Source organism: Coregonus clupeaformis, unplaced genomic scaffold (genome assembly GCF_020615455.1).
Source record: "Coregonus clupeaformis isolate EN_2021a unplaced genomic scaffold, ASM2061545v1 scaf0878, whole genome shotgun sequence".
NCBI classification, from domain to species: domain Eukaryota; kingdom Metazoa; phylum Chordata; class Actinopteri; order Salmoniformes; family Salmonidae; genus Coregonus; species Coregonus clupeaformis.
In genome coordinates, this window is record NW_025534332.1 from 150969 (window position 1) to 167537 (window position 16569).

Here is a 16569-nt window from a genome sequence, read left to right on the forward strand (position 1 = left end):
AAGTCAGTGTGTAGGGTGAATTACTGAATGCTACGAGCCAGGACATATGGGCCGGACGATTGAGGTATTCTCAGATATAGTCCCGTTGGGCCAAACGGGTACTATTTCTGGCTCTCGCGTCTCAGGAGCGAGTTGACTCGGTCAGTTTTAATTTCTAGAGTGAGGACATAGGGCCAGCAATGATAGAAATGTGGATAGATATATTTGTTGACCGGGCCGGAGATATTATCTATCTGCCTATCAAGCTTCGGTAGCATGGGTAGGCCACATGTGTATCTCTTTTTATGTTACCGCGCGTTCCGGTAATATAGTGCTAGCAAAGAGAATGCCGAATGGGTTTAAATGTGAGATGTCACTAGTAAACCCCTTCCAGTAGTGTAAATTATCCTGTTGTGTGCTTAAAACAAGTATAAGAAATGTTAGCTGTGCATTAGATGCTAAGCTAACAAAGGGAGAGCAGCCATTTTGTTTTTCCTGTATCATGTTGAAATCCCCGTCTTGGCCGACGGAAGTCCCGCACCTCTGTACTCCGGTTCGAGTTCAGATTTCTGCGATCAGTGACCCCTAGTGGTGAAGAATCGCAAGTAATCTTTTTGAGAAATAAAATATTCTATGTGAGGGCAAAACAAGTTCTTATAGTGTTTAACTACGGGCTACATCTATGATATCCAGCAAATCTCAACTGATTGGATATCATTGTCTCATTCAATTTAATAAGTTAAATTGCCGAACATACCTTTTCAGGTTGATCATTTGGATAAGATCCAAATTGATTTGATTCAACAAAGGAGACAATTTAAACTTTTCCATTTTAACCTAGATACAGCAACGCTTCTCAGGTTAATTAAAGTTTAATTCCCAGATAGCCTATACAGGTATGATTAATCATTATCATTGATTAATCAATTACATTTTATTTTGCAAGCTCATTGGAGCCAACCCCCACAGTACTGAACCAGTATTGACGGAAGTCCCGCCTTCACAGGAATCCCACATGGCTTCAGCCTTAGGAATAATGTGGTGAACGTACCCTCACATTTGAACTACTGGTTACACTTATGATAATCCAGCCAATCTCAACTAATTGGATATCATTGTCTCATTCAATTTAATAAGTTAAATTATCATCTTGATTAATCAATTCATTTTGCTTTTGCAAATTCATTCACGTCCAACTCCCACATTACTGATGCAGTATTGATGGTTCATTAAAGTCTATAAATAGATTAAAATCATTTTGAAGCTTCCAACAACTCAAAACCCAAACTTTTGAAAAAATCAAACATTTTTTTAAAATAATGTGCAAGCTATCAGAGGGGGTGGTCCCCATTCCCCCGCTAATTAGTGAACCCTCACCCATAAAAGGATTGATCGCTGACCTCGGCAGCAATACCAACCCTAACTATGTCATTAGTGGAAAAACAGCAGAAATTGCGACAAACACTCTTCAAAATCAACCATCGGGCTCAGGCCTTGTAAAGGTTCTCTCCAGTTTAGCCCTGATGTATCGCCATCAGAGATTGGCATCGGTCCAATACCGCAGTGCACAGCTGAAGCACGAGCAAGAAATGGTTGATATGAAGGAACAGGTGGAGGGAACCGGGAAACTAATGACGAAAGCAGATGATGAAAACATTCTGTTAACTGAGGAACTGCGTTTGAAAACTGAACAATTTAAAGTAATTGCAAAAACTTATGATGATGAACGAGCTCTTCAACAAAATCGTCTTCTACAAGAACAACTCGATTTAGCAAAAACTAAATACGACGAAGTCCACACCAAACTAGATAAATCTGACATGCAGTTTTGATGAACGTTACTCAAAGCAATAATGTTCTAGTCCAAATGCTGCAGCCCAAAGACGATCAGTTAATGAACACAATGACCAACTTGGATGACAAATCAGCGAAACTCATGGAAGTCACTGATCAAATGAATGATGTGAGAATTCAGGTGATGAAGATGGAAATATTGATTTCTAAGCAAGCGGATTAAATCTCATCACTGAATCTCTCGCTCCGTACTCAAGCTCTCTACCTGCAAACCATGTCAGATATGTATGAGGCCGAACGGAGCAAGTGCGACAATCACGTGTCTGAAATAAGTACCCTTAGGTACCATCTGGAGGAATTCCAGAACAATAATGCGCTACAGCGTGACTACACAGTCAAGCAACCAAGCTCGCAACCAGAGGAGTGAAGACGACAGAAGGTTTCAGACATTGCCTCTCGCAGATATCCCTCAGTCTTCCCCTCTTCGCCATTCGGCACAGGGTAATATGGCGCCTCCTCGCCAACAAAGCCAAAGCTTTGCTTCTCCTCTTGGCCTTTCGGCCCACAATTCCCCACAGGATGAAGCCAACCCTCCCCGCGCACTTGGCACGGAACGCCTTGACAAACTCGTCAAAAACATCCACACTTTTGACCCTGTTCCAGGTAAGCCAAATTACACTGAGACGTTCCTAGCAGACATAGAGGACGCCTTGAATGGCTACCCGAACGCTATGGGTGCTGACAGGCTTTACTTGTTGAAGCTAACGTCGAATAGACACATGACAAGGTTAATTAGTCTCCAACAGCAACACGTGCAAAACGACTACGCTAAACTTGCCACAGCTTTGAAAATAGATTTCAGAGGTTCTGCGACTCGCAAAGACGAAAGTTTGCTGGCTAACACTGTCAAGCAAGCTCAGAATGAACACCCATAAGCTTACTATCATAGGCTTCGTTCAGCTTACTTTGGCCTACTCACTGAAACAGGAATGGAAGAGCTGTTACCATACAAACAAATATTTCTGTCAAACATGTATCCCAACTTCATTACCTACTTGGGCCCTACAGCCCACGTTGGTTTGCCAATCTCAGAACTCAGAGAGCTTGCGAGCACAACTTTTGAGGCATCAAAAGTGTGCAGCACTGAGAGCCCTGACATCTCGATTTTGGAGTTTGAACAGGAGCACTCACTCCAGTTGGAGGGTGCATTATCAGGTATTGAATCGTCAAGAGATGACATACAACAACAGTTTCTACCACAAAACCACGATACCAATACCCACCATGGTCGAAATAACTATAAAGTACGTCGCCAGCGAAACGACTACCGCTACAATCAACCCAAAGTGTCAGAGCACAAGGGTGAAAAAGGGTTCAATGACGACCGAAGCATACGCCAATACTCGCTAAAAGCTCTGCTAAGAGAAATAAAGAAGCAGAAAGAATTTGATAAACAGGAAAAAGACAAGTCACTATGACTAGACGTGGAATTGCCGGACAACAGGTCCACCAGAATTAACACCCTTAGCAAGGACGTTAACAATCAAATTACTCCCGCTCTCACTCGAGACCCTATCCAGGGCCCGCTCGATCAAGACACAAGCCCACAAGCTTTGTCTATAGTCTCTGATACAAATGTTGCGAAGAAAAAGGTCAAACACATCGCAAGAGCCAATTCCACTCGAAACCCGATAAGTCAATCTGTTTTCCCCATGAACAGAAATGACACATCACGTCGTTACGAACGACAACTCCATTTTGTGGGGAATATGACTACAAAACGCGACACAAACAGCCCATACCTGGAAACAGTCCTGGAGGACTGCTTAACCTGTCATGCGCTAATTGATTCGGGCTCGACAATATCGCTGATCTCTCAAACGTTGTTCAGTGATCTCAAAAGGGCTTTGAACCCAGCTAAACATTTGTTGAAAAACGTACTCACCAGTTTCTCCCCAGAAGTCCATAGGTCATCCCTGTAGACTGTCCAAAGCTAGTGCCTTACAGCTGTAGACTTATCATGTAGTTATCAACTTAGGATAGTGCCTAAGCAACACACCACTAAGTAGGAAAACCCTAGACATGACATTAGAGACAATGCCATGATAGAATCATTTAGCCAAGACCGTGTACGTATATAGAATACAGTCCAATTAGATGATTAAGGTGTGGTAACTATATTTGTATCTCTTTTGTTTATGCTTTTATTCATTTTGTTTCATTTTCTCTGACACTTAGGAAGTGATAGAGCCATAAACAAGTTCCCCATACAACAATCAGTTAGTGCCACAACGCTGCTCATTTGGGAAATAAATGTAATTATGTATTTTGTGAGTGTGTGTGCGTTGTTAACATCTGCCCAGATCTAACAGCCTAGATGACCAGACGACGGGTCCGGAACGGCGATGCCCAACCCGGACCTCCCGTGCCCATCCTTGAGGCGGCCTGCTCCATTTGCAGACATCCTACAAGGTAAACCACCAAAGGGGAACCGCAATGGTGAATCCCAACCAGGACACCCCCTGGCCATTCTTGCAGCTTGCAGAGATCATCCCAAGGTAAACCACCAGAGGGGGACCGCAACGATGATCCACAACCAGGACATCCCGTGGTAATTTTTATGGTGGGTTGCAACTTGCATAATAATACCAAGATTGAACCACCAGAGAGGGACTGTCATGACTTGCCCTCATGGGCTGAGGATCAAAGATGCCGGCTAGGCAAAGGTTTGAACACCCCCTTTCCTGGGGGCCAGTATTATGACCGGTTGTAAATTCCTGGAAGAAACCTTATTTTCCGTGCCATGCAGTATTGGGAGAGGGCATTTCCCACCAAGACTCCAACATCCAAAAGTGGATAATGAAACAATATTCCTACTTCAAAGAATGTGGGAAATGGTCAGTGGGGACTTAAAGACCATGTAAAATTCGTTAATATGTTGTGATGTCATTAAAGACGGTGGAACAACATAACTGTATCTCTGGGGGTGTACACTTCCCAGTTATGAGGTTTGCATCTAATTGTTGTATAAAACAAATGATTAAGTATAATCATACTTTTGTAAGATAACAATGTGATTTTAGCATTCTAGATGAGATTATTGTTTTCCATATTGATTTGTTCTCAATCAGTGGCCACGCCCAGATGAGCACAAACATGATGAAACGCCCCCTTTTCTAATCAAGTATAAAACCCCTCGTGATGAAATTAACATTTGACCAAGCAGATTACGGTGTAAGCCGGCTGTTGCAAATGGTTGAATTAACATTAGACCAGGAAGCATGAAGCTGAAGCTACACGGCTTTAAATGGTTAGACCAAGAAGACCAGCAGACGTGAAGCGTGAGCTAAACGTTACAAAATGGTTTAAAACTACAACTCCATTACCAAAGGAAGACCAAGCAGATTACGGTATAAGCCGGATGTTGCAAATGGTTGAATTTCTACCAGACCAGGAAGCGTGAAGCTAAAGGTACACGGCTTAAAATGGTTGACACTGTACAGACCAGCCGACATGCAGCGCGAGCTGAATATGGCAAAATAGTGAAACTCTGAAACTCTCAACCTCTACACGAGGTGAAGAAGAAGACAACGCACTAGACCTTATCATCTCAGTCTGCAGCTGGCATGTATAGTCATGAGTTGGGAAGGAAAATCCCTCTCAGACAACCGTTGGTACATCTGAAGTATCTATTTAACAGATCAACTCTACGAACTACATGGTATGCTGAAGTATCCATTCTAACCACCACTATGACCAGAAACTCTTCCAAGGACATTGGGATCTCTGGTGGGAAAACCAGAGCCCTACATCATCAACTCAACTGTCGAGGACAGCTACACGTAAATACATGTTGCATTTCTAATCCGAATGAGCGGTTAGTGGGGTTTTAAGCATTTGTATTTCCGTGAGCGTAGTTTCCAAGGTAACCACGATAGTTTTAATCTCTGTCTCTCCCTTCCACTCTGACTGTCACGAGTTACAAAGCCAGAACCCAGAAGCAGACCAGGACAAGGTAAGTTGAAACGAAGGTGAGTGTTTATTTACAAATTCAAGAGTGATGCTGAATAATCCAGGGAACAGAGCGGGCGGCGTTGATTAGTTGTTGGGGGTGCAGTGGTTGATCCCATCATGGCTCGGCAGCCGCCGACCACCAGGCAGAGGTTGGATGAAGGTTCCGGACGAGTGATGTTCATGGCTAACGATCCGGCAGGGAATGGATGTTAGGCCAGAGCCTAAGAAGGGTGATGATCAGGACCAGGTGTGCAGATTGCTGATGGGATGCAGGTGCGGAAATCAAGAGAGCTCCCCGGAGCGTTCCAGAACCCTCGGGAAACTGGAGATCCCGAGCAGAAAAACTAGTCCACAGACAGGACCCGACTCAGACTGCCGGGATCGTTACAGTACCCCCCTCCGACGAACGCCACCGGGCGGACTCCCGGAGCACCAGGATGGAGGCGGTAGAAGTCACGGATGAGGTCAGCATCTAGGATCTGTCGCCGCGGAATCCAACTCCTCTCCTCAGGACCATACCCCTCCCAGTCCACGAGATACTGGAAACCCCGGCCCCGCCGTCTGGAATCCATGATGCGTCGCACCGTGTAGGCAGGACCACCTCCGATCATCCGAGGAGGAGGAGGAGGAGGCGGAGGAGGCAACAGAGGACTGAGGAAAACAGGCTTGAGGCAGGAGACATGAAAGGTGGGATGGACTCTGAGCGTCCTCGGGAGTTTGAGTCGAACTGCCACCGGATTGATCACCTTCTCCACCACAAACGGACCAATGAACTTCGGTAACAACTTCCTAGACTCAGTCCGTAAAGGAAGATCCCGTGTGGCCAACCAGACCCTATCTCCGATGGTGTAGGTGGGAGCGGGGATCCGGCGACGATTCGCCTGGAGCTGATACCGGTCCGAAACTCTAAGGAGTGCCTTTCTGGCCCGATGCCAGGTCCGGTGGCAACGACGAATATGGGCCTGAACAGAAGGCACTGAGAGCTCCTTCTCCTGAGAAGGGAACAAGGGAGGTTGGTAGCCATACAGGCACTGGAAGGGAGACATCCCAGTGGCAGATGTAGGGAGAGTATTGTGGGCATACTCAACCCAAGGCAACTGAGAGACCCAGGAGGTGGGGTTGGAAGAGGCCAGGCAGCGTAGCGTGGATTCCATCTTCTGGTTGGCTCTCTCCGCCTGACCATTAGATTGGGGGTGAAAACCAGATGTGAGACTGACTGTAGCTCCAATGGCCAAACAGAAGGACTTCCAGACAGCAGAGGTAAACTGAGGGCCACGGTCGGAAACGATATCACTGGGCAACCCGTGGACCCTGAAAACCTCCCTAACCAGGATCTCGGACGTCTCCGAGGCAGAGGGAAGCTTGGCAATTGGCACAAAGTGGGCGAACTTGCTGAATCTGTCCACGATAGTCAGAACGACCGTGTTCCCCTCAGAAGCGGGCAACCCAGTGACAAAGTCCAGGGCCAGATGCGACCATGGTCGCCGGGGAATAGGAAGGGGGGTGAAGTAGTCCAGAGCTGGGCCGATTGGTACCCTTATTCTGCGCACACACTGGACAGGCAGCAACATAACCCCGAGTATCCTCGGCCATGGCAGGCCACCAAAAACGTCTGCGAAGAAACGCCATCGTCCGAGCCACGCCAGGGTGACACGCCATCTTGCTGGCGTGGGACCATTTGAGGACCGCAGGACGAACCGACTCAGGCACAAACAACCGACCGGGTGGACCGTTACCGGGACCGGGCTGCGTCCGAAGAGCCGCCATCACCTCCTCCTCAATCTTCCACCTAACAGCTCCCACGACGCAGTTCCGGGGGAGAATTGTCTCGGTCTTGGACCCACTCTCCTCCGTCTTGGAGAACATCCGAGACAAGGCGTCCGCCTTGCCGTTCTTAGATCCAGGTCGGAACGTCAGGGAAAAATTGAATCGTCCGAAAAACAACGACCACCTGGCCTGACGGGAGTTGAGACGTCTAGCCGATTGCACGTAAGCAAGATTCTTGTGGTCAGTCCAGACAATAAACGGTTGCTCCGCCCCCTCCAACCAGTGGCGCCACTCCTCCAAGGCAAGTTTCACCGCGAGAAGCTCCCGGTTACCCACATCGTAATTCCTCTCCGCAGGCGAAAGGCGACGAGTAGTAGGCGCAGGGATGGAGTTTACTGTCCGTGGAGCATCGCTGCGACAGGATGGCGCCAACTCCCACATCAGACGCGTCCACTTCAACGACGAACTGACGGGCCGTGTCCGGTTGAGAGAGAATCGGTGCGTTGGTGAACCGCCTCTTCAAATCCAGAAACGCTCGATCCGCCTCCGGATTCCACTTGAAGCTCCTGATACTGGAAGTCAAGGCAGTTAACGGAGCGGCCACACGGCTGTAATCCCGGATGAATCTGCGGTAGAAATTCGCAAACCCCAAAAAATCTCTGGAGCTGCAATCTCGTACCGGGCTGGGCCCATTCCAGAACCGCTCTAACCTTCTCCTGGTCCATCCTAATCTCTCCCCTGGAGATGATGTACCCGAGAAAGGATGTCGTGTGGGCGTGAAACTCGCACTTCTCGGCCTTCACGAACAGGCGATTCTCCAACAATCGCTGCAGAACCTGCCGGACATGCTGGACGTGGTCGGAAGGTTCCTTCGAGAAGATCAGAATGTCATCCAGGTAAACAAACACAAAGAGACCGATCATATCTCTCAGGACGTCGTTCACCATACTCTGGAATACCGCTGGCGCATTGGTCAGTCCAAACGGCATCACCTGATACTCGAAGTGACCCATCGGTGTATTGAAACCCGTCAACCACTCGTCTCCCTCTCTGATCCGGACCATGTGATACGCATTGCGTAGGTCTAGCTTGGTGAACACCGTAGCACCCTGTAAGGAGTCGAAGGCAGAACTCATCAAGGGCAGGGGATACTTGTTCTTGACCGTGATGTCATTCAACCCCCGATAATCAATACACGGTCGAAGAGAGCCATCCTTCTTACCCACAAAGAAGAATCCTGCCCCCAGGGGTAATGACGAGGGACGAACGAGACCAGCAGCTAGGGACTCCTTGATGTAGGTCTCCAAAGCCTCACGTTCAGGGCGGGAGATACTGTATAACCTTCCCTTGGGGTAGACAGCTCCAGGGAACAGGTTGATGGCACAATCATATGGTCGGTGGGGAGGGAGTGACAGAGCCTTCTGCTTACTGAACACTTCCCCAAATCGTGATATGTCTCGGGAACCAGGGACAAATCTGGGGGGTTTAGCCTCAATCACCTGACTGGGAACCGAATGGGGACAGGCAGTCTTGAGACAGTTAGCATGACAATCAAGGCTCCAACTCGTTACCTTGCCCGTCACCCAATCGAACGTGGGATTGTGTTCCTTCAGCCAGGGGTATCCAAGGACCAGAGGAACATGGGAAGACGGCAGAATGAAGAATGAAATCATCTCCGAATGATTCCCCGACAACAGCATCTTAACCGGTTCAGTCCTCATCGTGATACGTGCCAGACTACTGCCGTTCAGAGTGGTCGCTTCAATGGCTTCCGGCAATTGCTCCTTGGAAAGCCCCAGCTGTTCCACCAACTCGGCATCAAGAAAGCTTCCATCGGCACCTGAATCGATAAAAGCGTTAATCGCTAAGCTCTGATTCCTGTTCACAAGGGTAGCCGGGAAACGGGGTCTGACAGAGGTACTGAGAGGTTGAAACTGGCTCGCTAAAAGTCCTCCCAACTTTAGCGAGCCGGGCAGTTTGACGACCGCCGAGAACAAGTGGAGATGTAATGTCCCGAGCTACCACAGTAGAGGCAGCAGTTGGTCTTACGTCTATGTTGACACTCCTCCTTGGTTAACCCGTGCCGCCCCACTTGCATGGGTTCAGAATCGGAAGAGAGGACCTCTCCACTAATCCTTTGTGGTGGAGAATGATCGACGTGTTCTGGTCCACCACCCGACCCGACTGGGAACTGAGAAGCTGATCGATTGGACGGACCCCATTGCTTCTCCCTCCTTCGCTCTCGGACTCGATTATCCACCCGAATAGACAAGGCTACCAAGCTGTCCAGGTCACTAGGCTCGGATAGGAGATCAACTCATCCTTGAGCTGCTCCGACAGACCCTGGTAAAAGGCCGCTTGCAGAGACTCCTCATTCCACCCACTCTCCACAGCCAACGTCTTGAACTCGATCACGAAGTCGGCCACGCTGCGAGTTCCTTGGCGAAGCGAAAACAGGCGCCTAGCTGCGTCCCTCCCTCGGACGGAATGGTCGAAGAGCTTCCTCATCTCGGCCGTGAACCCCTGGTATGAAGCCATGCAGGGATCCTGTCGTTCCCAAACGGCTGAAGCCCACTCCAGCGCTCGACCACGCAGCAACTCAATCACAAAGGCTATCCTAGCCTTGTCTGTGGCATAAGAGTAGGGCTGTAGATCGAACACTAATCCACACTGCATAAGGAAGGAACGGCATCTTCCCAGCTCCCCCTCATATTTATCCGGCGTCGGAACCTTGGGCTCACGGAAGGACACAGCTCCAGAAGCGGCAGGCGAGATGGGTGAAACCGGTAGTGGATCCTCCACCGGAAACTTGCGTTGGTTCTGGACCTCCGTCAGACCGGTAGAAAGGTTCCGAACTGACAACGCGATCTCCTGTAGTACCGTGCTATGATGGCCCAACATCTTCTCCTGATGGGTAATGGCATGGCGAACAGAGTCCAGGTCCGCTGGGTTCATTACTGGCCGGATCGTTCTGTCACGAGTTACAAAGCCAGAACCCAGAAGCAGACCAGGACAAGGTAAGTTGAAACGAAGGTGAGTGTTTATTTACAAATTCAAGAGTGATGCTGAATAATCCAGGGAACAGAGCGGGCGGCGTTGATTAGTTGTTGGGGGTGCAGTGGTTGATCCCATCATGGCTCGGCAGCCGCCGACCACCAGGCAGAGGTTGGATGAAGGTTCCGGACGAGTGATGTTCATGGCTAACGATCCGGCAGGGAATGGATGTTAGGCCAGAGCCTAAGAAGGGTGATGATCAGGACCAGGTGTGCAGATTGCTGATGGGATGCAGGTGCGGAAATCAAGAGAGCTCCCCGGAGCGTTCCAGAACCCTCGGGAAACTGGAGATCCCGAGCAGAAAAACTAGTCCACAGACAGGACCCGACTCAGACTGCCGGGATCGTTACACTGACCCTCCTTCTACCCAAGTATTCATGCTATTGTTAGTCCAGTCCACTAGGGACCTGTTTTCATTGTATTACGTTAGTAATCAATAACCTGTGTGTGTGTGTGTGTGTGTGTGTGTGTGTGTGTGTGTTTGTATTGTGTTATTATTTAGTTAGTTAGTAAATAAATAGTTAAGCCAATTTGTGTATTGCTGATTTATAAATAAGGTTAGGGTTCTTGCAGGTTCAAGGATTATGCAACGTTCAGAATGAGACTGATAAGAGGTAATTATTTAATAAGTGACTGTTATCGATATATACAGTTGAAGTCGGAAGTTTACATACACTTAGGTTGGAGTCATTAAAACTCGTTTTTCAACCACTCCACAAATGTCTTGTTAACAAACGCCTGAAGGTACCACATTCATCTGTAGAAACAATAGTACGCAAGTATAAACACCATGGGACCACACAGCCGTCATAACGCTCAGGAAGGAGACGCGTTCTGTCTCCTAGAGATTAACGTACTTTGGTGCGAAAAGTGCAAATCAATCCCAGAACAACAGCAAAGGACCTTGTGAAGATGCTGGAGGAAATAGGAACAAAAGTATCTATATCCACAGTAAAACGAGTCTATATCGACATAACCTGAAAGGCCGCTCAGCAAGGATGAAGCCACTGCTCCAAAACCGCCATAAAAAAGCCAGACTACAGTTTGCAACTGCACATGGGGACAAAGATCGTACTTTTTGGAGAAATGTCGTCTGGCCTAGGCCCCGTGTAGCTCAGTTGGTAGAGCATGACGCTTGCAGCGCCAGGGTTGTGGGTTTGATTCCCACGGGGGGCCAGTATGAAAACGTATGCACTCACTAACTGTAAATTGCTCTGGATTAGATTGTCTGCTAAATGACTACAATGTAAATGTAAATGGTCTGATGAAACAAAAATAGAACTGTTTGGCCATAATGACCATCATTATGTTTGGAGGAAAAAGGGTTAGTCTTGCAAGCCGAAGAACACCATCCCAAACATGAAGCACGGGGGTGACAGCATCATGCTGTGGGGGTGCTTTGCTGCAGGAGGGACTGGTGCACTTCACAAAATAGATGGCATCATGAGGAAGGAAAATTATGTGGATATATTGAAGCAACATCTCAAGACATCATTCAGGAAGTTAAAGCTTGGTCGCAAATGGGTCTTCCAAATGGACAATGACCCCAAGCATACTTCCAAAGTTGTGGCAAAATAGCTTAAGGACAACAAAGTCAAGGTATTGGAGTGGCCATCACAAAGCCCTGACCTCAATCCTATAGAACATTTGTGGGCACAACTGAAAAAGCATGTCCGAGCAAGTAGGCCTACAAACCTGACTCAGTTACACCAGCTCTGTCAGGAGGAATGGGCCAAAATTCACCCAACTTATTGTGGGAAGCTTGTGGAAGGCTACCCGAAACGTTTGACCCAAGTTAAACAATTTAAAGGCAATGCTACCAAATACTAATTGAGTGTATGTAAACTTCTGACCCACTGGGAATGTGATGAAATAAATAAAAGCTGAAATAAATCATACTCTCTACTATCATTCTGACATTTCACATTCTGAAAATAAAGTGGTGATCCTAACTGACCTAAGACAGGGAATTTGTACTAGGATTAAATGTCAGGAATTGTGAAAAACTGAGTTTAAATGCATTTGGCTAAGGTGTATGTAAACCTCTGACTTCAACTGTTACATGTATATCTTCTAAGAGTTTAATTAGGGAGATGGTAACTCGTTAAACAACTTCTTTCGTGGTGCCCCAAATTCCTAATGAGTTAATTGTTACATGATTAATTGAATCGAGTGACAATTAAACATAGTTAGTTGATTCGATAAATAACAGCCATACATATTAATATAAGTCACGTCACGAGACAAGCATGCCATATGGTCCTAGTTATTCTCCCCAATCATCACCTAATGAAATCACCAGTTTAATTGTATTATTATTTAAATGTTTTTTTGAGCTTAAGGCACCTGGTATTCCCAGGGGGTCTCCTGTCACAGTAGTAACCAGGCCCGATCCTGAACAGGCGTGTTCAGGGTGGTATGGCCACAAGCTTATTATTTTACCCTGTTTCCTCCCCAAATGAGGTCCCTTGGCTCATCTCTGCAACTCCTCAATGGGCTCGGGAGAGGCGAAGGTCGAGTCACGCGTCCTGTGAAACATGACCCACCCTTTTTATCACACTGCTCGCTTAACCCAGATGTCAGCCGCACCAATGTGTCGGAGGTAACACCGTTTGACTGACGACCGGAGTCAGCTTGCAGGCAATCGGCCCTGTCACAAGGAGTCGCCAGAGCACGTTGAGCCAAGGAAATCCCCACTGGCCAAACCCTCCCCTACCCCGGACGGCGCTGGGCCAATTGTGCGCCGTCCTATGAGGATTGAACCTCAGGCTGTAGTGACGCCTCAGCACTGTGTTGCAGTGCTTTGACCACTGCGCCACCCAGGACCCCTCAAAAACACCAGTTTACTATTAGGCAACTAATGAATCCTCTATTTGATCAGGTAGTTGATGGAATAACTTTGTTGGCTAGTTTTCATATTAATGATAGTGAAACTTTATTCACAACTTATTATTGTTGTCATGAGACATTTATTTCGTAATCTGTATTTGTCATACATCGCAGAGTATGATACCATGTTACTAATTGTAATTATTTTGCACTATAGCCTATTTATTGTCTTACCTCCATAACTTGCTACATTTGCACACACTGTATATATATTTTCTGTTGTATTTTTTGACTTTATGTTTTGTTTTACCCCATATGTAACTCTGTGTTGTTGTTTTTATCGCACTGCTTTGCTTTATCTTGGCCAGGTCGCAGTTGTAAATGAGAACTTGTTCTCAACTGGCTTACCTGGTTAAATAAAGGTGAAATAAATAAAATAAATTAAATGTTAATGTATGTACTTTCACTGTATTGCTATTTCGAATGCTTTCCAAGTCTTTCACAAACAGTGGTGCGTCATCAAATGTGAAACAGACTCCGATGATGGGGCCTGACCTGTCCAGCTAAGTCACACACTTTCTGATGGAGGTGATGGAGGAATCCACGATGGGACAGCTGACCACTCTAGGCAGGGTACTCCTGGAGACTGACGTTGCACCCTGGTGCAACGACCATGGACAAGAAGTTCATGCAGACCAAGCAGACGGCGACCATCTTGTTGAGAGTCTTCACCGTATCCTAGCAAGCCTTTGGGTGGTAACTATTACATGGACTCAATGCTGTTATTCTTTAAGGTCTAATCATTTCTCTCCACATATTTCTCTGGTTCCTCTTATTGTTTTCTACAATTCAGAGTATCCACAGGGGGAAATTGTAGTGGAACATTTTGAGAAGGTGATACTCGTGACTAGTGACTTGCAGGCCCTGAGGCCCAGCATGATGACTCCACAGGAGGCTGCTGAGGGGAGGACAGCTCATAATAATGGCTGGAATGGAGTCAATGGAATGGTATCAAACCCATGGAAACCAAATGTTTGATGTGTTCGATACCATTCCATTTATTCCGTTCCAGCCATCACTGTGAGCCCGTCCTCCCCAATTAAGGTGTTGATGATCAGGCTGTTGATTGTGGCCTGTGGAATGTTGTCCCACTCCACTTCAATGGCTGTGTGAAGTTGCTGGATATTGGCGGGAACTGGAACATGCAGTCGTACACGTCGATCCAAAGCATCCCAAACATGCTCAATAGATGACATGTCTGGTGAGTATGCAGGCCATGGAAGAACTGGGACATTTTCAGGTTTCCAGGAATTGTATACAGATCCTTGCGACATTGGGCTGTGCATTATCATGCTTAAACATTAGGTGATGGCGGCGAGTGAATGGCATGACAATGGGCCTCAGGATCTCGTCACGGTATCTCTGTGCATTCAAATTGCCATAGATGAAATGCAATATGTTCGTTGTCCGTAGCTTATGCCTTCCCATTCCATAACCCCAACGCCACCATGGGGCACTCTGTTCACAACGTTGACATCAGCAAATCGCTTGCCCACACGACGCCATACACGCCATCTGCCTGGTACAGTTGAAAGTGCACACTTCTCCAGCGTTCCAGTAGCCATCGAAGGTGAGCATTTGCCCACTGAAGTCGGTTATGACGTGGAACTACAGTCAGATCAAGACCCTGGTGAGGACGACGAGCACACAGATGAGCTTCTCTGAGATGGTTTCTGACAGTTTGTGCAGAAATTCTTCAGTTGTGCAAACCCACAGTTTCATCAGCTGTCCAGTCTGAGACAATCCCGCAGGTGAAGAAGATGGATGTGGAGGTCATGGGCTGGCATAGTTACATATGGTCTGTGGTTGTGAGGCCAGTTGGACATACTGCCAAATTCTATAAAACGACGTTGGAGGCGGCTTATGGTAGAGAAATTAACATTACATTCTCTGGCAACAGCTCTGGTGGACATTCCTGCAGTCAGCATGCCAATTGCATGCTCCCTCAAAACTTGAGACATCTTTGGCACATTTTAGAGTGGCCTTTTATTGTCCCCAGCACAAATTGCACCAGTGTAATGATCATGCTGTTTAAGCAGCTTCTTGATATGCCACACCTGTCAGGTAGATGGATTATCTTGGAAAATGAGAAATGCTCACTAACAGGGATGTAAACAAATTTGTGTACAACATTTGAGAGAAATAAGCTTTTTGTGTGTATGGAATATTTCTGGGATCTTTTACTTCAGCTCATGAAACATGGGTCCGACACTTTACATTTATAATTTTGTTCAGTAAAAATGTTCATGTTTGGATTGTTTCAAGAGTTCTTAAAGAGCTACAAATGTTGATATATTCTATTGTACTGTAAGTGCTATGGACTTATTGTTACAGGGAAACTGTGTTATGCTGTTCGTCGGACGGCAGATAGTTAAAAGAGGAGTGACACGGGTGTGATCTTATCATTTACATTTAGTTGATTAGATTAGAATGCCTATTGTTTTATCTAGCAAAGTGCAAAGAAATGTTAATTCAGGTTGGGCGTGAGTTTCTGCTTGAATTTTTTCAAAGTCATACTTTGAGAACTTGTTAGTGTGCTCCTTTGTGTATCACACAAATAGTATTTTCTCTTAGAGATTATTTTGAATTGAAGATATATGTAACCACTTTAAGTCTTATTTAGCTGATAGTCATCTACTTTGTAATGTATCGTGTATTTCATGTACACTGGAATTGTTTGAGTGTTAATTATTTTGTGACTAATAAATCCTATTAGTTGAATTGAATAAATGCATTCCTCGTTTTACAGAGTAATTAATAGGTCTATTGGTAAATATAAATTACACTACACATAGTATATGCTTGGGTTCCACCTTGACATCCCTACTTGACACAATAAATTAATGCTAGAATATTGGTCGCCAGGATTAGCTATTTGTATCTAGCCTCTTAATAATTGCATAACGGTGCAAGATAGATACATGTTCATTATAGTCATACTGTGTGGTGATGTAAGGCTCGCTTCGCTACCTTGACTAGATCCTCCAGAGATGAACAGGGCCTGTTGCATTTATTCACATAATAATGGAGTCAGATTGATGAATGTAGTTTATTATTATATTCAACATAATT

General features: G+C 46.4%; 1 pseudogene; it reads right to left on the minus strand.

Annotated features, from left to right (window-relative positions):
- LOC123485869 overlaps nt 1-16569 on the minus strand; it is a 92666-nt pseudogene that overhangs the window by 75692 nt on the left and 405 nt on the right.